Here is a 23,489-nt window from a genome sequence, read left to right as displayed (position 1 = left end):
CAGGACTTTTTCTTCATACTTCAAAAACTAAGTAATGCAGGCTTTCTCCTGCAGGGAGCAAGTCCAGCTGACCTGCCACTGAGATGCGATATGGCAGTTTTCCTTCTGTCTCCTGATTTGCCCATCAGGTAGAAAGGAGAGCCAGCTCCCATCTTTCCATCTGTGATATGTCCATGACATGAGTTTCCCTGACACACATGACACCTTCGTAGGGGTAAATGTACTGACTTACTGCTGCCTACTTCTCACATCCTCTGTCACTCCCAAGCACTAGGGCTGTCCCTGTAGTGAAAGCAGAGATCCTCTTGTGTTCTTCCTTGATCTTGCTGCTGCACATGGAACCCAGTAAAACACAGAACTATTTCAGACCTTCATTCTGGAGCTGGCAGAGCAGAACCATCCTTCTGTGTGATCATTCTGCTCATCAGGAAAGCTGTTGACTCTGCAGCCACCTGAGCACAACACGCAAAGATCCCTCTTAAATCACTCCAGTCCAGTTTCAAGGTAGAAACCCTCCTCTCCACTTGTGCCCTGCTACAGAGGTTAGAGGATGTGGAGGACAGATCAAGAACAGGACTTACGAAAAGAGGCCCCAGTACAGTGAGAAGCAGGTTTGACCTTCCTTCTCCAAGCTCCAGTGTTTTCTACTGGTGTGGCAGAAAACCACAGTGACTGTGCAGTGGCTGGGGATGCAGAGTGCCCTGCTGCTGCCAGTCTGATAAGCAGAAGCGGCTTGCATTTGCTGTCAAAATTTTCTTTCTTCCTTTTCGTAATACTGCTTATTTAACACTTTGTCCAGATGATATCTGGCTGACAGCTGTGCATTGAGAAAGGACAGAATGAACTGCTTTTGCAAATTTCATTATCTCTGAAACAGTGACAAATTACTCAGGACTTGGAGGAAATTCTGTCAGGAAAAGCTATTCTAGTAAAAGGCTAATGACTTCTAACAGAAACCTGTGGTTTTAAGACTCAGAACTTATTATAAATAGTATTCAAATGAATGCTAAAAAGTCTCAGTATAATTATCTACTAGAAACCTTATGGACAATATTTACAGCTACTGAGCACATTAAGATAAAAGCTTCCCACAAGTCATTCTAGAGTATCAATTTTATATATATTTATTATTATTATTATTATTATATGTATTACAGCTTAAGAAATTAGTAATTCTACATTGAACTGAGGAAAAACATTTCAGAAAGAGTAGATAAGTTGCGAACATCAATATTACAATGCAGAGCTTGAAAAAAAGTCAGAATTGGTTTTGGTGTCTTCAGAATGAGCCTCCGTGGATCTAAAGCTATTTGATGTCAATGGGAAGGCTCCTCTAAGTAGTCTTTTGGAGGTTTAGAAACTCTTTACAGTCATCAAAATCAAAGCAAAAGTCTTGCCTTTGGACAGAAACAGCTCGGCAGCATACAAAAAACATGAAATAAAAATGAGAAGCTGGAGCATCTTTCCTGAACAGCAGGAATTTCCTTTTAACTTGTATAGCCTTGGATTGGTGAGGAGAGGTGGAATCCTTGCCTTTGTGGATGGGTGCCCATTTGCCTATATTTTGATGCAAATATGGGTATTTTGTAGTAACTTTAAATGAAAAAAACCCCACAGCAACAGAGAAACACTAAGAGTTGAATGAAATGGTGGAAATTCTCACAAATGGTCTACTGACACAAAGCTGATGGATTTTCCCAGCTCTAGGTAAAAGCTAAGGTTGTGTCACTGAAATACTGGGTTTACAAAACAGAAAATTTCCCAACAAAACAGATAATTTTCTCACAAATAAACTGCTTCTAGGTAATTAAAAGGACAGAATTTTAAAAAAAAGAAAAAACTTTCCTAGTGTAATTAGAGTTGCTCAAACTAATGGTCCAAGGAATTCCCAAATACTCAGATGCCCTCTTAATTGCAGCTGAGCAGCTATAATGGTAAAAAGCAGTTCCAGATAACTCAGGGCTGGAGGGTAGACAAGCTGTAAAACTCATTCTTGCTGGAAAACCTGCCAAGGCCAAGCACTGACGGTGACAGCTGCATTCAGCATCATTTCCCCACTCTCCAATAAAGTTGACAAATTAAGTGACATTTAAAACAAGAAATCTTGCTTGAATGTATGTGCAAAAATAAGCCATGCTTCACTCCTGGAAGGGAATATCCTGCTAAGACTGAGGAAATGGCTATCATCAAGGGACAAAAAGCCCAAATATTTTAAAAGCAAAGGGCTGTCTTTTCTGCACACATCCCTATTCTCGTTAAATATGAAGGATGAAGACCGATTCTTCCCACAGTACAAACACATTCCTGACTTTAAGTAGATTTAACTAGACGGCTTCATTGGGATACTCTCTCCATTAGGCATATGTTTAAGCATCTCAGTAAGCCCAGGGCTGATTTTTCAAACAATTTTATCACACAAGTAAACAGCAATAAAAGGGATTTGAGAAATAAATGTTCAAAGAAAATCCTCATTAGTTTCTAGATTTTGAGGTTAAAACAAGATTGTCTCCCAACATAGGGTGTGGAAGAGGACCCACTTTTCAAAGAGGCTTAGAAGCCGTCTCCTTATTGCAACCCTAAAACACCACAGGCCATTCTGAAAAGGTGGCCATGTGGACATTGAACTGATTTGAAAACACGTCACATCCATTCATACATTCTGACTATTACCTTTGAGTGACCAGGTGATCTTTGCATAATATTTGCATGTTCTTATGTTTAAACTATATTCACAAATATGATCTGTGACCATCTTTCAACAAGTACATAAGTACCAAAAATTGTACGTCAGGGCAGACAGGTCAAACATTTCAGGGCTTGCTACTCCAGGCTGGTACTCAGTAAATTTTACATGAAAAAAGTAAATTTTCCTATTTCATCTTATACTGAGATTTCTGAGTCCAGGGGTTTTGTAGGTGGGGTGTTGGGGAGGAGTGTAGTTTGGAGTGGAAGAAACAACCTGACACACTCAATCCAGTCCAAAGGAGGGAGGGCCACCATGATGGTCAGAGGGCCACGCCACAGGATATTTGGGAGGATCTGTTCAGGTCGGGAAGGGAGGGCTCAGAAGGGATGTACTCATTGCCACAGCTGATGGCTACAGAGCAGAGAGAACCAAGATTTTACCAGAGGTTTACAGCAAGAGAACAAGAAGAAATGGGCACAAGTTAAAGCTATTAGACATACAGAGAGCAATTCTCCATGAGAGTGATCAGACATCAGAACCAGTGTCCAGAAAGCTCAAGGGATCTCCAGCCCTGGATACGTTCAAAACTCATCTGGAAAAGGCCATGAGCAACTTGGTCGTAATTTTTAATTTCACCTTGTTTTAGTAGGGAGGATGAATCATACAATCTCCAAAATACCCTTGCAGCCTATACAATGCTATGATTGTATGATCCTCTCTATACAAGGATTTAAAAGCACATACATTTTTGGCAAATATTATCAAAGCACTTTCTAGTGACATTTGCATGTGAGTGTTCTCATTTGCATATCGAGAAATTCCTGGGTGTTAAGCAGTATGCAGGTTTTTAAATTTCCTTTTGTCCATTTTAACTGTGTTGTCTGACATAAAAATGAGAAATAATAGCAGGCAAAACCCCTTTTCTTCAATTGAATCTGAGATAAAGAGTGGTATTTTCCCTTAAAATATCTTTTCTCCCCAAAACCAGTAAGATTGAATATATGTTCTTATATGACTATACTCTAAAAAGAGAAAAATATAGACAAGCATTATGATGGATGATTTAAATTATAAATAAATCTTTTCATTGCCACAACTGGAGTATAATAAACCCATAACTCAGTTTCATGTATCTTGACCTAAGGATGCATGAACTTGTTCAGAACAATGGTACTTTCTAAGTACCACAGATTCAATATATCTCATTTCCCTTTTTCTCTAGACATATACAAAGAAACCCATTAAATGTTTTGGATTTAGCCAACACATTTGAATATAATTTTTTCTGTTTCCTCTGAGTTGTCTCCAAAGTGAGACGTACTTCTCAGTGGCTCAGACAGTAAACACAATAAAAGTTTAAGAAAATAGAAATAACAGCAGTCCTGTCTCTGACTGATGGTCAGATGCTAAAATTCTGTCTTCAACAGCAGCCAGAACCAGTGGAGTCTGAGAGGGAGGTGAATAAACGACTTACCCTCCATGCTCCTCCAGCCTCCACCAATCTGCAGCTCAGGGACTTTCAGAGCCTGAGGTGATTTCCATGTACTCAGCAACCTCCATAGATTGGTGAGTGCTAATGACCAGCTTAGTCCATCATTCTTATGTATGAAGTCAGGATTGTTGATTTCCAGTATGTCCCATTTTAGATTAAATTTTCTTTTTTTCCTATTTTACTGCCCAATCCCTAGCTATGCAATATTTTTCTGCAGTTCTGCACAATCAGCTTTCATCTTTACTACTCTGAAGAATTTAGTATCATCAGTACAAGTTTGTCAACAGTCTATATTCACTCACTTTTACAGAACATTATACATAAATTCATTCATAAATTCATGTTTTAAATTCCACAGGTCTTGGTGCGAAGCATTCTGAATCTCTCTTCTCTGGAAAAACTTACAATTTTAACCCTCTGTTACCTACCTTTTAAATAACTATTTTCTTTTTGCCTTCCTTCTTGTCCTTGGATGCCTAGGCTTGTAAAGGAATCTTGGGGGAACTCAACAAAGAGAGGTGCTGACCTCTTCCCCCTGGTATGCAGTGGCAGCATGTGTGGGAATGGTTCAAAGCTGTTGTTTTGGGGTGACTTTATGATGTGTATCCCATATCACTGCCCTGTGCCCAGAAATTAATTCATGTGCCTTTCTGTGCCTTTAAACTGAGCCTGAGAGGGGGGAGGAAAAACTGAGCAAAACTTTTTCAAAGCAGTTTGCAGCTTGTTCAAGGTCACACAGAGATAGCGACTTTTTTTTTCCAGCTGCGGCAGGGGAGGGAGGAGGCACCCGGCTTGCGGCTGCCCGGTCAGCTTTTGGCCAGTTGTTCAGTTTCTTTTTTTTCTCTGGAGAGAGACTGAGAGTTGAACTTTTTTTCCCTTCCCTGGAATTTTGGATTTTCTCCCTTTTCTACTGGACTGCTTCAATATCAGAGCACATCAGGAGGACTTTCCACCGAGCACAGAGGGCTGGCCCTGGGCCAAGCCCCAGCTCCGAGGAGACCAAAGGGAGGACTCTAATGCTTTCCCAGGTTTTTTCTCCACAGCGAGGGATTTTTATTATTTAGCATTATTTTCCTTTTCCCATGTGTTTGTTAAATAAATAGTTTTTATCTCCTTCACTTTCCTTTGAGGAAAATTTATTTTTTCCCAAACCTGGTGGGGGAGGGGTGGTGACCTGCCTTCTCTCAGAGGATATATTTCTAAATTTGGCCAAACCAGTACAGCTGTATTGTCAGGGGAGGTTTAGACCAGTTTTAGAGATATTAAGAAGCATTTCTTTACTGAGAGGGTGGTGAAAAGGTGGAACAGGCTTCCTAGAGAGGTGGTGGATGCTCAAGCCATTAATGTTTAAGAGGCATTTGGACAATGCCCTTAACAACGTGCTTAACTTTTGGTCACCCTGAAGTGGTCTGGCTGTTGGGCAAGATGTTCCTTGTAAGTCCCCTCCAACTATTCTATTCTATTCTATTCTATTCCATTCCATTCCATTCCATTCCATCCTGTGTCAAACTACTTGTAAATTTAAGTGGGTAGTGTCAACCAGATCTGCTGCAGCTACATGCAAAGAATACCAAAAGGAGACACACCTTTCCACTACAAAATATGTGGAGTGACATCCTCCAAACATGATATTCATTCTTACTTCCATGGATTATACTCTTTACTGATTCAACAGATCTGCTCAGTACAGATGTTTGACATCAGATTTTCCCTAGTCCCTTTAAAAACCAGCAACTTATTTAATTCCTAACAAATGGCAGAAACCAAGGAGTTCTGCAAGAGAGTCTCTACATCACAGCTAGTAGCTGAGCTGTTTTATCCTCACATTACTCTGGAATGGTGAGGTAAATACCATCTCATCCCAGTGACTCGCTGTTTTTCATTTGGTGTCTTTGTTCTAAAATCAATCACATACTTTTGGTGATTCAAAAGTTCAAAGCTGAGCTAAGTGCAAAGCATATTATATTCCAAAGCTGTATAAGTGCCTCACTTCTGTTTGTAAGAAACAGTTATGAACATGATGTCTTTAGATGAGCTACACAGATAGATTCCATAGATAAAAGTATTTTCTAAATTGAAGTATCCATTCAAGTAATTCAGGTAGACCTGTTACTATACTCTCACTCCATACTTAAACAGTGATGAAGTCCCAGCTGCATAGCCCTGTCCTTGTCTTGAGGCACCCAATTACCTTCAGTCCTATGTACATTTGGGATTGTTCAATCGATGAAATATAATCAAATGCCTAAGCACAGCAGAAAAGCCCCTGATGTGGGTCTACACCAGTGAATTACATTTCATAAATTGTTATCCTCTGTAAGTATTTAGCACAAAAGCACACAAAACAAAAAAAAAAAGATGAAAAAAGAAAACGTTTCATCCATTGGTGCAATCTCCTCTCTCAGTTAGCACATCTCAGCTGGCACACAGTATCTTACCATGTCATGGTAACGTGTTCATGGATTCGCTTTCTTTAGCAAGAGCTCAGCTGCAGACCATGGATTCCAATAGACCAGTACAATCTTGTTCTATATTTTTCCACAGTGGGAAAAAATATGAGCTCACTGTTTCAGAGACTGAAAGTTTTTGTGCAGCAATACAAAATTTTAAGTAGATCCATTATATATCCCTATGGATTTAGAAAGAATGCACTTCCTTGCCTCTGGAATAATTCTTGGATGCAAAAAAAAAAAAAAAAAGTCTCTCCCTCTAATCTGTCTTCCTGGCAACAAGGCCAGCCCTTTATCATTGCCCTAATGTTGTCAATTACTTTCAGTTAATGCCAGATCCCTCTCATTAATGTCAAGAAAACATAAGCTCCTCTTTTTCCCTGAATTCCCCTTACGGAGGCAAGTTTTGCCTGTAGTGGAATGTGTGCCCAAATGTAGTCAGTTGGAATTGCTACATGAGGCTGTAAACACACTGCCTGCCTAATGCTCATGCTGCTTAAGACCTGAGAGGATGAATAAAAGAAGTTTCATCACTGTATGCCTCTTTTCTTACTCAAAGTAGGGATGAGGAATTGTGAACTTTTTTCCATTGTAAATTAACAGGCATAATAATCCTATCAGCGTTTGTATTTTTGCACTGGTAAGTGACTTCATTGAGCAGTCTGTATCTACCTTAGACAATGCACACAAAAAATAATTTAAAACAAAGCATTCGGCCAGTGCAGCATGCGTGTCTGTGCAGGGACTGGCCTGTGCCTCCACCCAGCTGTAGCAGTTCTTGCAGATCCACCCTGGCAGCCCACACTTCACCCAAACCCCCCCCCTTACCTCACACCACCTCCAACATCTCCCAGCTGCAAATCCTTCCCACTACTCGTCAGCACCAGATTTGGCAGAAGCTTTTTTACATAAATCTGTAACAGAGAAACCCATGGTGTTGAGAGTGGGGGGGGGGACAGTATATTTATTGCTTTTGCAGGGCAGAGGGGAAACTCAGATTATTAAAGCTCAGTTTTCACCATTGTGGAAAAAATAGGACTAAAAGAAATGGTTTTACCAAGCATTTAAGCTGCCCACCCACAGCATGTACTCAGCATGTGTATTCAGGTCAGCATACTATTTCCTATGAGTCACGTTCAGCTGTGCCTTAGCTGCATATTTTAGTCAGAGCGATCTTAGCTGAAGCTAATCTGTGCTGTGAGAAGGCTGGCAGTGTCCAAATTTGTTCTAGTATCCTGGAATTTGCTCCTTTGAGTGTTGTGACTCATTATAATCCTACAGAATTAAACTGCTCCTGTGTACCATTCCCACTGAGCTAATGAAATAGTTAAAAACCCCATCTGTGGCACAAAACAGCAACACAATTGTTATAGAATTAATAATACAATATGGAGGTGGGTTATATAGCTCAAATGCAGCTACACCAGCATTAACTACCTGAGCATGTTGCTGAGGGAAAAAGCCAAGGCTTCTTTTCATAATGCAGCTGCCTGCTTCAAGTTCCTTACTCCCCTTCTCTCAGCCAGTAGCATGACTATCAGTTTTGGCTATACAAATGTGGGGAAATAGTCACAGAGCTGCTCACAGGAGACCACTCAGCCCACAGAGGGGTGGATGCTCACCCATGCTTGCTCTGCTGCCACTGGCATCTCCCAGCCTTTGGTGGCTACTGCAGGCCATGGCTTGGGTGCCAAATGTGAGCCCCCAGTCTCCCCAAGCAAAGTAACCAACAACCATGTTGTGTCTTCAAGAGAAACAGAAGCTCCAACTCTAAATCCACCCAGTGAAATATCCATGTTGCCATCTTCTTCTAACCTAGCTTGTCCTGGTCCCATGAGCACTACAGAGGACTTTGTTGGAAGTTAGCTGCTTACATGAGTTTTACGACTCCTTGAGGCTTGCCCACCCCTTTGAAAACCCAAACCCAAGGACTTCAGTACTTGTGGTGTTGCAGCAGCAAGTTGCATTGTTAAGAGATGCTTTTTGTCCCACAGCTCATAAGTACAACCTCTAATGTCTGTTAGGGTGACAGCTGCCACAGCCCCAAGGGATGAGGAAGCTCCAAAGCTTCTTCCACAATAAGCGGGGGAGAGGAATAGCCAGGAACAGCAGAAGGGAGCAGAGGGGAAGACCAAGCAGTTTACAAGATGGTTTTGTTTTCCCTGTGACCAGTGAGCTCACGCCAGTCACTGCAGGATTGAGTTCCTCATCCAGCCTTGGCTGCACACACAGAGTGGAGCAGCAGAATGGCTCCCCACACCCAGCAACTATTCCACCAGAGGCAGAAAAATTTACTGACTTTGTATTGAATGGGTAGGCTTATCACTTGGGATTACAATTAACACTGGAAGGAGATCCAAGACGTTGTAAAAGTTTAAAGGGATGCCTGTCATGTAATATTCTCTTCAACTTAAATTATATAAAAAATCTGGAGCATATGCTTAATAAATAAGAGCAGAATTAATCCCCTAGCTGTCAGCAACAGTGCTCTGAAATGGTGACTTACATCTAATTACACTTCTGTTTAAAGCCTGGTTGCAATCAGTTAGCTTCTGCCCTGGCTCACAAAGAGAGGAACCATGGCTGTGATGTGAGATTACAAACCACTACTACAGGGGCATTTACACTTGTGCTAAAATAGTTAAAGCTGAATGGAGTCAACACCTCCAAACTCAAGGGCAGAAATGCAAAATGAGAGCTTGCAACCAACACCCACCAGCTCTTTATGCCTGAGAAAGGGCACAGGAAAGCTTCTATCTTTAATGCTGAGTTCAGATCCATTTCCTTTTGATCCTCACTCCAGCATCCATGCTGCCACCACTAACTGGCCAGGCCATGCCACACCAGTGCAACTAAAGCCAGGTAAGAGACTTCAGAGGCTTGTTTTGGGGTTCTTCCGGGAACCTATAATGCCTCCTAATAAGCAAGATTAAGATAGGAGTAGCTACTAGACAGCATAAGCTCATACATTTTTAGGGTATTCTTAATAATGTTTTATTTCCTAAGACATTATAAGAGTGAAGCACTCTAACCACCTTATAAAATGCTTTCTGATTTTTCTTGCCTTTTTCTCCTAGATGAAAGAAACTTATGTTTCTGGCTTAATGTCTATTTCCATATCGAGGCTGATATCCAGTGTGGGATATAAGTGCATGAGTTTTATAAGCTCTGTTTCCTCAAATGCAGGTCAGTAGCAAAAGATCATATACCCCCATGCTATTTGCTAGAGTTAATATTGCTGTAAAATAAGAGAATTTTAGTCCAGGAAATACTTCCTACAGCAAGCTAGTTTAACATTTTGGGCCTACAATTTCAGACTAGTTTGTATCAACCCTCAAAATGAGGATTGGAACCAATGAGCTACTGATGAATGAAAGGAACAGTGCCTGACCAAAAAGGAATTATAAATTAAAATCAGCCTTTGTACTAAGATGTATCAACTCAACTTTGTGTTCATTCCTATTGTTGTAAAACCCCATCTCACGGCTGACTTGGCCCACTCTGCTCCTCTGCACACTTGGATACCCCCAGCAAAATGCATTTTTTCCAATAGGACCTGCTGAGGCCCACAGTGACTTCTCACAGTGCATGAAGTAAAGCTGGTGAGAGCAGACTCTCTCCCCAAGTCACACCAGACTACATTAAAGCTTATACTTATATTGAAAAACATGTCTTATGATTTCCATCAAAAATGTTTTTTATTAAATTCCCTCTAGACACAACTGATTGGTACTTTTAATAATGTATTCAGGTTTTCTCCCATCAATCATCAACCAAATTGTTCTTTCTTTTTTTTTCTTCCATTATTACTGAAATATTAGCTCCACCATGCAGCACTAATTAGGAAGGAGGATTGATTGAAAAGGCAGCATTTCATTGAACAATTGTTATTCCATTTTTTTGCCAGGTTAAGGCAGGCTTCTGCCATTATTTTTACATAACCTAGCCCTTAGAGATAGAAGCAACATCCTGCAGAGAGCAGAAACTACTTGCTTAGGAATACATCTATAAACCTGACAAGAATCAGCGTCCAGAGACTGCTCCAACTCCAGTCTGCAGTCTCTAAAGTTTTCAGCTGAAGTATAGTGAAAATGAGTTTCTGCAGTGCTGGATCCTAACCAGAGAGAAGAGTGGATACTGCAGGATTTCAGTCAGGAATCTTCAACAAAAAGCAGCAACAAAAAAACCCTCCCTTGCTTTTATTTGATAGAAGAGTCTGTAGGAGCTGTCTGTGTGAGGAGGGTAAGAAACTTGTTATTTTTCCTGGCATTGGGAGTGCAAATAAAAGCTTCCAGCAGGCAGTTTTGCTAATAGGGATTGATTTAATGTTAGAAGTGGTCTCTGTTCCATCCTGGGGATGCAAGCTGGGGAGGGGTCGCCCATTGCAGCTGAACTCATCTCTTAACCAAGTGAGTGCAGAAAGGATAACCTAAGGGGCTCAGACTAGGCACAGACACCCAGAACCTTCCCTCTCCCTCAAAAGTGAGAAAGTTGCAGCTGAAATCTGAACCTGTGGCCAGAAATGACACAGCAGCAGTGTCTTTGTAACTGATTGAAGTAACCCTGGAAGTGACATGCCCACTCCTTGGTATGTGCCATTATGCTTTTACAATATTCGTTAGAAAGAGGCCCAAATTACAAAACATGGATATCAGTTTGGCTTGTCCAGTGGGTCAGGACCTAGACGTACCACTAGCTTGAGAAGATGAAGTTAGACAACATAAATTCCTGGGCAGGATTTGCCTTCACTTCAAGGCATCTGAACTTGGAGCTGGTTGGGAAGAGGGCTGAGGCATGAAAGAGTGATTTCCCTATGAAATAGCTCCTGACAAACATAGAGGTGGCCAGAGGAGCAGCTCCTGCTACAGGAGCATCCAGCAGCCTCTTCTGAGGTGGAGGGGAACTGAAGGAGGAAGAAGAAATAGATCTTTCTGGGAAATTAGATGAGTTCATGAGGACATCTTTAATTATTTCATGAGGTCAGGGAGCTGAAGGAGTAGCCAGCTTAGATCAGTAACTCCAATAAACTGTACTCAGTCCTAACAGCATCCTGAAAAATCTCTCACAGGTCTCTTCCCTTGAGTCAGTGAGTCTTCACAAAGAAAGAGAAGCCTGAGCACTTCTAGTAGCTTTATTTCAGGGTTTAGCCCAGGCATGACTGCATAGCAGCTTATTGTTTGTTCAACAGCACAGCAGGAATTTCTTTCCAACAGAAAGCAGGTAGCTGGAATCCAGGAGACAACCAGAGATATTCTAAATACATAGGAAGAGGGTAAATAGAAAGACTGGAAATTTTGTCTGAAACTATGGTTAAAAGGAGCAGATATGCTGTCCTCTGTGCATGTCCACTGCTGAAACCACAGCAGCCCAATTTCCAACAAGGCTTTCATAACACTATCACAATACTTAACTATTGATAGAAGCATCCCATCTGGATGGATGGGAAAGTAGCACAACACGGATGATTTCATTGATCTTGAGAAAAGGTGTGAAAATTAATTTCATCAGGGTCAAGGAAGAGCATCTTTTCAAGCCTCTCCTTATTTCTCCACTTCCTAAAAGCAGGTTCCTTGGTCTCACTTCCTTCATGAGTCTTCTTTCCATCTCAGACCAAACCAAACAAAACCAAACAAAACCACACTCGACTCTTGCTGGCTCATGCCACCAGAGGCGAGCAGAGGAATTGAGGCAGTTTTTGTGTCCCTTAGGGATGAGCTCTGAGTCTGCCTGAAGGCAGTAAAGAGAAGGATGCTTCATTCAGTTTTCCACCTTTGGAAGAATTTTAAAAACTGCTGAGATCACAATTTGCCATCATTTGACATTGCTCCCACTGTCTTCAATGCATCCTGGTTCAGGTCTCCAGTGAATTGAAGATTCTGTGCCATTTCTCTCCAAACCCCAGCACCTCTCCCCCAAGGCAGGTAGTACTTCCCAGAGCTGTTTCCTTGTCTTTCTCAAGGAATCCCAGCACATTAGCTCCACCTCTCTGCAAGGCTTCTCAAGAAAGTTCTTTTGTATAAAACATTGGCCCCGATAACTGCAAATGAAAGACAAATTCAGCAGATAAATGAGCTGGATATTATTTTATTGTAATTTAAACAATCATTTTTGAAGTGTGTAAGATTATATAGAACCTGTAATCAGAGCCAAGAGATGTCACTGAATAATACATGACATGATATAAATTAAGGAAAGAATGATTATATGTAATAAAAAGAATAAGAAATTTCTTCTTGCAGGAAAGATAGGAACCACATTATTGCTGAGCAGAGAGTGATAAAAATCATCTCCTTATGAATAAAGCAATGGGAAAAAGAAATGCCAGAGAGAATGGAAACGACCAAGGAAGGCTTGGCCAGGACTTAGTAAGCAAAGCCAGGGGCTTATAACTCTTCCCAACAGAGCAGTGCAGTGATGCTCACAAATAATTTATTCCACAACCAATGAATAAACTATTGATGAGTATTTTTTGTTTTTCAAAGGGTTTTACTTCCTACAACTTCTTGGCTGATAAAAAAACCTGGCATAATGATAAGCTGAGTCGTGTATAGAAAGGGAATTGTGAGCCAGCAGGAGAGCAGCTTCCCCTGTGCTGGAATTACCCTGTGTGAGGGGTCCTGGCACCGAGCACAAAAGCCTCACCAGGCCTGGTGGTGTGCTCACGGACACCACTGTTCCACTCACAGATTTACCTCATTCTGAGTCAGCTGATGGGTTAAAAGTGCATTCATTCCATGGCAATTCAGGCCTCCACTATCTGCTGTATTGAATAGCTATATAATAAAAGAAATTGCCTGTGTCCAACCACCCACTGTAGGCTAATCACTCAAGACAGGATCATCAGCCACTGGGGTGTGATGATACCTCTAAGAATGTGGCAGCCTGGCAGCATCAACACTCAGAAGCTTCTAGCTTGTAACTTGCCTGTCCCTCAAAAGCTTGTATCCCCAAAGAAAGTATGAGACACCATAACTTGTACCCTTAAACCAGAAGTAGCGATGGTTGAATAGAAGTTCATACAGAGTTGAACGACTTTCCACCCAGCTTAGAGGAAAAAGATGAGAAACATAAAGATATGCCATGCTGAGGACAGAGCAGCAACATAACTGTGCCTCCTGTCCTGTGGTCTGAACCTCCACTGCCTTGCAGAATGTAAAACAAGGTGGTGCCCATACTCCAGCCAAAAATTCTGCCACAAAGGTGAATGGCAGGGTACAAAGGGGTGTTTTCTACAAAATGTAGTGACCACCCATAGTGTGAGGTGGCAGAGAATCAGACCTTCATCTGCTGGGCTTGAGAACTTTCACTGGAAATCAGACAAAATTAAGCCCCTGTTAAAGACAAACCATGATGTTTCCAGGATAGGTCTATAGATAAAGATGTGCTTTCAGCTTGAGAATGAGCAAAGTGCAAAAATCACTTTTGCATTCAGTCTAATTATCTTCTTAAATCTACGCACTGTAATGATTCTCCTATCCCATAATATGCCAGCCCTTCACAAGTATTTCAGCATAGGTACAACACCCTTTCAATTGCTTTCTTTCTTTGCAGCCAGCAGGAGAAAATAACCTTATTAGGTTGCAGCTTGGGCTGGGAGTAGGAGGCAAAAGGGCTGCAGTGCTCACTGAAGAAAAGCTGGTCAGCAGCTGGCATCGAGCAGGGCTCCCAGCTCTGCTGCCTGGGTGGAGCTGCAAGTTCCCCAGATCCCAAAATACAGCATTTTGCAATAAGCAAAGGGTTTTTTGGTTGGGGTTTTTTCAGTGCTGTGACTTCTGAAGAGGGAGAAATGCCCCGTTAATCAGTAAAGAAATTATGTTACCACAGCAATTTAGCATGCAGGATTGATTTCTAAATGAAAAAGATACGCAGTCTAAACATCATTTCTAGTCATTTTATGTACAATACATATCTCTCCATACTGTCTTCATTATAAAATACTAGTTCTTTCAACTTCTACAGCTGCTGTCCCTGATGGCTGCATATCCATTTTTCCTCCATTATCTGTTTACAGTGTAACATGTCCAGAGGACTCTCTCATAATGATGGGGTACTTTTCCAATTAATAAAAGAAAAAATTGGCATTAACACCTGCACCTTGCTTCATATATTCATCATGTCTCTAGAGTCTGCTGTGGTCTCCCTTGGCACCTATGAGTTTGGGGTTAGTTTTCCAGCTGCTCTCACCTTCTTGGGGCAGCCATTCTAAAACCCTCCCAGTTTGCGCTGGTGTGAAAAGGGTAATGGATAGTTTTTGGTGGATGAAACTTCAGACAGAGTTTATAGTTTATTATTTTGGACAGAAATTATAGTTTACTGTTTGTTACAGAGTAGTCTAGACAAAATTTTTTCTGATCAAAAATAATCATCTTCATTAGAAAATTCTATTCTATTTAGAAAATTCAATTCTATGAAGGTGATGTTGTATATCCAAGAAAGAATTTCTAGCAAAAAAAAAAAAAAGCTTTTTTGCCTACTTCAAGTGACGACTTGCAATCTTAAACCTTACAGTCACAGAAATGCATGAGCTCAGACAAGTACCTTGTAAATTCTACTTCTTCTGAGGTGACTGAAACTTTCATTTAAAAGATATGAAGAAAGCTTGGAAATTGTCTTTTCTGACTAGCAGTATTAACAGATCTTTTTTTAAACTCTATCTGTTTTTTCATGGTTGGCTTGTAAGTTAGGAACATTGAGAATGCCTTGGTGAGTAATAAATATTAATGCAAATATTAATTTATTTAAGTTGAAAGACTCAGTGTCATATCATGCCTAAAGAGACCCATTAACAACTACTTGAAATTTTTAATCTTTTTAAATACCCATGATCTTGATAACCCTCTCCTGATTTTCTCCATCTCTACTTGATAAACATTTTGGATAAAATTCTGTTAATAAAGTGCAGTATATCAAAGAGACAAAAAAACAAGTTTAACAGGTGAATTATCCTTCTGAATTTTCTTTTGCACTTACCTGGTCTCTTTCAGCAGAGATCTCAAAATATTTTATAAGAGCATATTGAGTGATAGATAAATTACACCTAATAACACCCCAGGAGGTAGTACAGTTAGATAAACAGAAACATAGAAAATTTAATGTCAAAGGTCAAATAAAAAGTGATTTGTAAAACCAGGGCAAGCACCTAAGGAGTCCTAACTATGGTCCCTGCAATTTGCTCCACGAAATATGTCAAGCCTGATTTGCAACTTTCTTCATCCTTGTGTAATTATTTAGCGCAGTACAAGACAAGTGTAAAACAGGAGTAAAATTGGTGCCAAATCAAAATAGCACAGGTATGAAAGCATGAACAGGGGCGAAGACAACGCAGAATCCCTAAATTCTTGCCCATCATGACCGACTTGTCTCTGGTTCATTAACTCTCTTGTTTACCTACCAACATAAGTGGTAAATGTTGTAGTGCTCTGTTGACAAAAGGGTTGGCTAGTTATCATTTTGCTGATGGATGACTCCGCAGCAAATTAAATCATTATAGGTGTACTCTAGGTGCATACCACTTTTTCCTTCTGGTTTTTCAGCAATGACATGTAGGTAGAATTAGAATTCAGATTTTTTTTTTTTAATGTGTTGTATATGGGGGCTAAAATCTGGGTCTTCAATTTAACAGAATTCTCTTAAACATAGGTTTATATCACATACATAGATATTTTAACATCTTGTTGCATAGGAGTCACTTGAGACTTGTTTCATGACAGACTATTAAATGCAACTTAGTTTGAACAAATTATAGAAAGAGTAAAGTAACATTAAAATACTTCTCACTGAAGTACAAAGTTACTTATTTAGAAAACTGCTTCTCATAACATTATCCCTTCTTGTTACCAGCCAACACTTCAGAACACACTCATTCTCAGTAGCAACTAGCAATTTGTATTAAAGCATTTGAGAGATTAAGAGACAGTCATTAGACCCACTGTATTTTGGATTCATCCTACCTAGAAATGAACTAGAAGTTTTATATTGGAAAGATATTTTAGTGGCTAATGCAGATCCTACATAATAAAGCACTGGTGGGGATGAGGATATCTGATGATACTTTTTGTCTTCACTAACCACAAAAACTTTTAACTCTACTCCCGTTCAGATGTAAATATTTTATTTTGACACAAAATGCTTATGTTTTGAAGCAGTTTGGTTGGGTTTCACTGTAATGGTACGTTCCCCTGCTGTGAGCCTTTGGTCCATGCCCACCTTTGGTTGGGACATTTTTCCTGAGCAGTCTCACCTCCCCTGTTACAAAACAGCCTTTTCCCACTACTTGCAGGACCTACATTTGGCTCCACCTGGGGTAAAGAATGACAGTAACATTTTCAACAGCCTAAAATATTTAGAAAAAATGTAATTCAGAAACTGTATTTATGCCCATTTCATTGTTTTCCTATGAGAATTTATTTTTTAAAATGTTGATAATTTGTCTTTTTTCCTTGACAGGATAAAAGCCAATGTTAGGAAAAAACCTTAAATTTTCATCAAGATCTAACCTGATGTCTCCCAAACATGAAATCAAAAAAGAAAGACAAATTATTCCTTAAAAAAAAAAAAAAAAAGGAACTAACATGCAAAACAAAGCAGGCATTTTCTAAAATCACAAAACCAGAAAAGACACTGCAAGTAACTTTTAAATTAACAGCAATGCTAGTTCATTCTGCTGAATATGATATTAAAAAATCTGTTTTAAAACATAAATGGTAAGATACCAGGCCAAGTGTTTTTATAATGATTCTTTGACTAAAGTGCTTTTCGTGGTACTGTCCATCCAAAGACCTCACAGCAATTTTCCAGCACTGATGCGCTAACTCCCCTGACATTGACAAATACACTGCTGTTCTCTTTAGCAGTTATGGGAGATGAGTCACAGAATATAAAGTCTCTCACAGGAGGCTTTACAAGCAGCCAAAGTTTTCTAGGTGTGTTCTGCAACTCAACAAGCAGGCAATTTCCTGCACCCTGTGGGTGCCAGGTTCAAAATCCTCAGCTGTACCTTCAGCAGTGTGGGTCCCGCACAGCTCTCCTTGCCCCTCTGTGACATGGACCTTTTCTGCAGCCCCCATCACCACTGCCTTGTCAACACCTCCAACCTAAATATCCTTAATTTTTCCTCTATAAAGTATGCCTGGATACCGTTCTAGAAAGGTCTAGATGGAGCATTTTATGCACTCTACTTGAAAGCCACCCTCAGCTGCAGACCTACCCTAGGACACCTGACTGTTGTGTCCCTACACCTGGTGCCTCTTCCCAAGCTCTTGTGTTTTGCTTCACATGCTCCTTAATATTCATTTCACTCCCAAAGCATTTCCCTCACCTCACTCCAATTCCCACCCAAATTGTCTGGAGAGGGGGTGGGTGGGTAAAGACAGGAGGAAGAAGAAAGTTGCAATTAAATGGACCCCAAGATACATTCATGCTACAGTGAGAAATGATGTTATCCTTGCTTTCCCCACCTTCCTTCCTCTCCTCCCTCACATCTACTTGCCTGCTTATGATCTTTTTTTCTCCCACAAAGATTTGATAATCCTTTCTCAGGACAAGAAGAGGGACCATATCTGGCAGGAGTGAGTGGTGCAGGGGCTCACAGTCCTCTCCCCAGCCCCAGGACAGGGCTGCTCCCCCTGTGCCCTGCCCAGGCTCCTCCCCAGGCAGGGTTGCACCTTTACTCCTGTTCATCAGATGTGTGTTTGGAAGCACAAGGGAAAAATAACAAGCTAAAGAGGAAGCAAGTCCCTCAGCTTGGCTCAAGTGCAGTTTTCAATGTTTAACCTTCTAAAATGGCATTAGGATTGCACCACAATTAGTTTTTAATATATCACTGCCTGAATCAATGTATCTCTGTTCCAAGTATTATATTTGCTGTAGAAATCATCTTATGATGACCTGCCACTGCAGAATTACACATCTGAAATATGTTCCAGGGTTAATTAATTTATTAGTTATCATAAAATATCAACATCAACTATTTTCATCATGCCATCAACTGCGTGTGTACACAAGCTAGGGAGTACACACACCTTGTCTGAGGTAACACTGGTTTGCATAAATCACAATTAGGCAATGATCACAGTGAATAATAACCAGAATTAACAGTACAGCACATTCATCTTAGGGAAGATGAGAGTGACCAGGGTGAGAAAAAGACTCCAAGATCAAAAGACTGTGCTTGTCTTGGCAGCAGAGGCTGGCAGATGAGAAATACAATGAACCCAAAAGGCACAAGTGACTAAATTTACCACTGGTTCTTATAAGCAATGTATGATCAGAAAAACTCCATTGGAGATGTGTTTGAAGCATGTGAGGAAATGGGGAGAGGAAAAGCCTCACACTAGGTGAATCTTCCTGGGCCATGCCTTGTTTTCCACAAAGGCAACTAGAAGTGTTGGAATTGAGCTGTGGAACAGCGCTTCATACCAGAAAAACATGCAGCAAAACAATGTTTCTTCCCCCCTTACTGAAAAGAAGCTACAAACCAGAGTTCCTCCTCAAGGCTTCCTAGCAGGGCAGTGGGAGCTCCTTTTCTCCTGCTCAGTTTAGCAAAACCATGCAGGAAAGGGAGGTGATAATCCCCTGGCGACATTTCACTTAACACTTCTCTGGGAGGCAATAATTCCTGTGTGCCACAGGAACCAGAGTAATGGAAGCAGGATCTGTCTCAGAGAAGTGTGTTAACATACTTGCAGCACATAAAGGACATTATTATGAGCTTAATCCAAGTTTTTATGAAAGCACTGTAAAGTTCTTATAAGGCCTTTGTGACATTAGGCACTTTCACTTCAGAGATGGTGCTGTTCGGCAACCCTAAACACTGAGAAGCTCCAAACAAAAGGAAACCCAGGCCTGACCCAGGGACCAGATATACAGATGGATTCCACACACTGAGGGTAAGTGAGCCACATCCTCTATCCCTTACCTGCAAGGTGAGGACAACAGTTCCGGCTTCAGTAAATAAGCAAATTCATAAGCATGTAGACACAAACCCAAAAGTAATAAAGGGTCACACTGGAACTTTTCTAAATTAGGGCTATATGATGAATTTCAGTTCCTAATTCACAAGAGAAGGCTGGGAGCATAAAAACTGGGGAACTGACCCCTATCCCTTCCTTTTTTGGACAATTTATTTCCTCCCTAGACATCTCTTGGCTCATCCACCTTGTAGGCACAGGTTTTCTTCATCTTCTTGGTACACCTAACATCAAGTTTTCTTCCAAGCTGGTTTCTCTTCACTGTCAGTAACAGCAGTGCTTATTGCAGCCCTCATGCTAACATATCCTTACACATTTTTAAGGGCTGTTGTGGACTAAGACATGTTTCATGAAGAGATGGAAAAAATAAGAGAGAGAGCAGGAAAATGGGGCTAACCAGAGCAGAAAGTGTTAGGATATCAATACGAAAATGTATCTGTAAATTACGGCCTTTGCTATTTTTAGCTATCATTTCAGGAACAGCAATAATGATGGATACCACCTTTGTACCTCAACTCCTCAATGGTAACTTGTCCTTGAGACTTTGCCACTGCTGCATGAATAGGAGATTCTCCCGAAGCAGACAAGGAAAGCAGAGCAGCTCTGCATGGGACTGTGCCCAGTGATTTAGCTGCAGAGCTGCCACTCATTTTGCCATGTTGCTGTAGAGAAGCTAATTAGCCCCACTGAGAGTCAAGCTTTATTAGCCTCAGTGCATGTTTGTTAACCTTGTCTCACCATCAGGGACAACACTTGGCCAGCACAGGACAAGGGTCTTTGCACCAGACGCCTGCACACAGACATGCCACATGTTCTGGGTCTGTCCCTGGTGCAGTGTGCTGCCCCAGTATCCCCAGTGCCGTGGCCAGGTGGGGAAAGTGGGGGCATGATTCACCCTGATCCCCATTTCTTTCCCACTGCTTCTCCCACATGCAAGCATAGGAGAGGGCTTGCACCAGTTCAGCAGAAACAACATTCTGCCCCACAGCTGCTGCTCACCCTAGGAGTAACCATATACACCTCTATTACAACAGCAACTTCAACTTTGGAACTAAGCTGATACTCACTTTCAGTAAACACTGTCACCACATATTTGGCACCTACATTCCTGTTGCTCCAACTGCACTTTAGACCCAAAGTGCCTGCCTACTACAAGCAGGACTGAGGATACCCGGTGATGGACCATGCCTTGAGGCACCTGCGCCTGAACCTGCCTCTCAACACAGGATGCAGGAGACTACATGCCCATGGCAAGGCACCAAAGGTGCTCAAGCTTGTGGAAGTGCTCAGGGGCTGCAACTGCCATGTTCCAGAGCAAATAAGGAATGTGTATGTGCATGGAGAGTAGGTCGGACGATGGCTTTAGGCTCTCACCCTACAAAGGGAGGAAAGAAAATAATATCCTTAATCTGAAGAGAAGAAAATAAGGGAAACCATTTGGTCAGGACCACACAGAATCACCAGGCCAGAGATAGGAATCCTTTTGGTTACTACTGAGAATGTGAATTAAGGTTGTGCATCATCTTTAACAGAAATGTATCAGATGACCCAGGGCATTGGGATTTGGCCTTTTGGCTGCACCCCATGAGCTCATTTCACTTGTGGAGCATTTTTGGAGTCCATTGCCCTTCTGTAATGAAACAGCTACACGGATCAGGACCTGGGCACAAAATGCTCTCCATGGCACCCTAAGCCTCCAGGTCTGCCCATGGCCTGCCTGCTCCAGCCATCCCTGGGCTCGAATGAGCACATCTCTGCAGTGATCCTGAGAGGCACACACTGTCTCTATGGCAATGAGAGACAGGAAGAGCCTGGGAAAGATGCTGCAGAAAGGACTGTCTGGCACCAGGAGGAGACAGCAGAATGTGCAGAAGACCAGAGGAAAACATTCCCTGCAGGCTTAGGAAAGTGATGTGGCCATTGGATGACAATAAGGGACCCACAGGAAGATACAAATAAGTGTCAGTTTGCTTCAAGTCAGGTTTTCCTTACCATCAATATTTGCATTACCTTTTATTTATAATGGATTAAATTTTAACTACACAGTACTGTAAAAAGTGCTTACTGCACACCACCCAGCTCGAACTTCATCAGGCTCCTGAAAACTGTGAAATGTAACCTTTTCAGCTTTCTAGTGCAGAACTGCACTGCCTGTTATGTACTTTGTTGCAGCACAGGAAGGGGTATTATGAAATAACAAGTACTGCATAAGAGTACTTTCAGGTGCTCTCTGTATTTGTGTCAGGCTTTTCCCTCTTTGGAAGAACTGCAGTTAAAAGGCATTACATTAGCATAAAAACCATATTTAACTAAAAACATACCTACTATTACAACTGATGATTCAGAACAGAAAAGGAAAGTAAGACTTCTAATTCCACTTTTCCTATTTATTGTTTGTTTCCTTTTCAACACTTCATTCAGACAAGTGCAATGAAATGGCCTTGCCAGGTTCAGCCTCTGTTTATAGCTACCTTTCAGTTCTCAGTACTAGTGCCTTCTTGCCTCATATACAGGAACAAGAGAAGTATGTTTTAAAATGTACGTTTTAATTTTGTCAGGATTTGACGTGTCACTAGAGAAAGTGCAATAAAAGTCTACAAGCTTCTGCTTCTGCTATAAACTACGGATCATGATCAAGACAATATGACAGGGATTATTAGTCACATTAATTGTTACAATTCATATTCACAAATTGGTTTTAATTCTCCATGTACCTATTTGCTTTCAAAATCCAATCAAAACAGAAAGGTCAATTTTCTACTTAAATCCCTAAAAAGAAGTTACTGCAAAAGCTGCTGCACTTCATCTCTCTGAATTCAGGGGGCAGATTATGGAATGGGGCAAATTTTTACCTGTGCCAAGTAAATTAAGAAGCAGTATAGCATGTATTTGCAGGCTTATTCACCTGTGCTATATCCCCACCGCATGCTCTTTCACAGCCACCTATTCCCTATGAGTGGGTAGGAGTGAGGGAGAAAGTGGGAAGGATGAAATATTGGGACAAGAATCCTGAAGTCACTGAAGAAATCAATATATCAGTAATATATTCAAGTTTCATATGTGTGTGTAAACAAAAGATCAGGACTTACATATAATTCTGCATGTGGTATATGGGACCTCTTCCGAAACAACTCTCTGAGACATATATTGCTGCCCTACTGCTGTGTTTTTCAAAACCCACATCTTTTCTAGAAGAGAAAATGTCTGCACCTAGCAGATTCTAACTTTGTGTGGGTGTGTAACCGACTTGGTTACCAAAGAAACTAGTTCATGTTCTACACCACTGAAAACTAATATTACTATTAGAATAAATAATTGGATGGAGAGGAAGGGAGGGGGGGAAAAAAAAAAAAGAGAGAGAGAGAGAGAATTACTGCACTGCAGATTTGTAACAACCAATTAATGGCCAGGGAGAGAAATGCCATAGCCTCTGTCACAAAATTTTCAGTCTCCCTACACCGACCAAACAAGCCTTTGCTTTCAATACAAGTGTTTCAAACCCAAGCCTACACTGCTGTGTTCACGCACCACTGCACTGCCTACACGACGCGTTTTCTGCATAAGTGAAGGAAAGTTGCAGACATCTTGTCCTGTTGCCAAGACACTCTGACACTTGCTCAGAGACACTCTGCTGCTGCCGCTGCTGCTCAGGAATCCTCTGACTCCCTGCGCTCCTGTGCCGCACCTGGGCACTCCCCGGCTGCTCACACCTTCTGCTTTGCTTTTCCATAGCATTGGATTTGCCTTTCTTCTCTGCAGCAGCATCCACCTGTATATGTGGAAGGTGAACAAAACCCCAAAGAGCAGAACCGGATCATTTCTTTGGGGCAGAAATACTGTATTACTTCATGCTCGCTATGCTGGCAGGGTAACACCCATATGCTTAACGCAGC

The sequence above is a fragment of the Corvus kubaryi genome, unplaced genomic scaffold (genome assembly GCF_017639235.1).
Source record: "Corvus kubaryi isolate FWS band 111438036 unplaced genomic scaffold, C.kubaryi_AGA036_p1.0 133, whole genome shotgun sequence".
NCBI classification, from domain to species: domain Eukaryota; kingdom Metazoa; phylum Chordata; class Aves; order Passeriformes; family Corvidae; genus Corvus; species Corvus kubaryi.
Note: the sequence above shows the minus strand (reverse complement) of the source record.